The sequence below is a fragment of the Azolla caroliniana genome, unplaced genomic scaffold (genome assembly GCF_043228905.1).
Source record: "Azolla caroliniana isolate FFs.n. ecotype wild unplaced genomic scaffold, voAzoCaro1.0.p SCAF_9, whole genome shotgun sequence".
Taxonomy (NCBI): domain Eukaryota; kingdom Viridiplantae; phylum Streptophyta; class Polypodiopsida; order Salviniales; family Salviniaceae; genus Azolla; species Azolla caroliniana.
The window spans coordinates 20,359,761-20,361,118 of NW_028230444.1; the positions used below are offsets into that span (position 1 = coordinate 20,359,761).

Here is a 1,358-nt window from a genome sequence, read left to right on the forward strand (position 1 = left end):
CCAAATAATCGCATGCCATTTTATACATCCTTGAAAAAATGGATCTGTTTCAAATCAGAAAAAAAGATACTATCAAAATGTGTTCATTAATTACCAACAATAACAAATTTGTTTAATACAACATGATGCAATATAGCTTGAAACCTATTGGTAGACCACCAATGTAGAGGGTCTACGGAACTCTTCACTCGTGGAACCTTCAAGAAACCTTCAATTTCTGTCCGAGCTGATGATTCATGAGATTTGTCATTATTCATATCCCAAATATCCAAAAAATCAAACGAAGATCCTTCACATGCATCTTCGGATAGAGAATCTTCGACATTACTAGGATCATGATATTGGGTTGTCAAGAAACTTTGCACCAATTCTATATCGAGGTTTCTCTCAATTGGATTAGGTGGTTTTGGAATTCTACACTCAAATAAAAGACACTATTAGTAAGAAAGAAAGATTAAAAAGGGGGGATTTTCAGTTAAAAACATTAGTACCTCGGGTCAACAAACATTGCGATTCGAGATGGAATAGATTTCAAGGATTCTTGGTACTTGATTAGATATTGTAAGCATTTGTTACTAGCCTCTTGTTGCACTTGAAGAGTAATCTTCTCGGAGGATGAATCAACCGAGTTCATATCCATAGAAATATATTTATTACAATGTGCTAATAAGTTGTTGAATGCAAGCGCGGCTATTGAGAGGGTCGGATACTTTGACCCACTCAAGTAATTACAAATTTTAGCAGGCACAAGCAACCATTGTTCCATACTTTGTATATGACTCCAATCTTCTATGGAGAGTGTATGGTCCACAAACTCATTAGCAATGACATTGTCACTTGTGGTACAATTCAAGACATCTCTTAATTTTAGGGATTGTTGATACATTATTAGGGTTGAATTCCATCTAGTAATGCAATCTACACATGGTGGTTCATGTTCTCCATTCTCATGCATGGTTTTTGAATATTTTTTAAATATAGCTCTACTCACTTTACTTGTGCGTATAGAATGTAATGTCTTCCTTAACTTCATAGTAGAAGGAGTAATAACTTCTAATGCAGACTTTACACCTAGTTGATATGTATGCACCATGCATCTTAACATATGTGATGATTGTAAAATGTCTTGTCCATAATGACAAAGTAATACCCTAGCTAAATCTTTTGATGCAACTAGAGATTCACTAGCTAGCAATGGGCACGGTTTTGGCTCAAGCCAAACCGAACCGTTAAGCCATGGTTTAAGGGTTTATTGGTTCCCAAAAAATTTAATGGTTTGGTTTGGTTTGGATTTTCGATAAACAGTTCAGTTTCGGTTTGGTTCGGTTCTAGAACTCGGGTTTATAGGTTTATAAGTT

The 1,358-nt window shown here is 35.3% G+C and overlaps 1 long non-coding RNA gene across 1 annotated transcript; it reads right to left on the reverse strand.

Annotated features, from left to right (window-relative positions):
* Window positions 1-328: 328 nt before the first annotated feature.
* LOC147860530 (uncharacterized) lies at window positions 329-1,128 on the reverse strand. Its single transcript, XR_015530268.1, has 3 exons — window positions 733-1,128; window positions 492-604; window positions 329-414 (listed from the first exon to the last, which is right to left on the reverse strand). It is a non-coding gene; the product is annotated as an uncharacterized LOC147860530 (long non-coding RNA).
* Window positions 1,129-1,358: the final 230 nt, after the last annotated feature.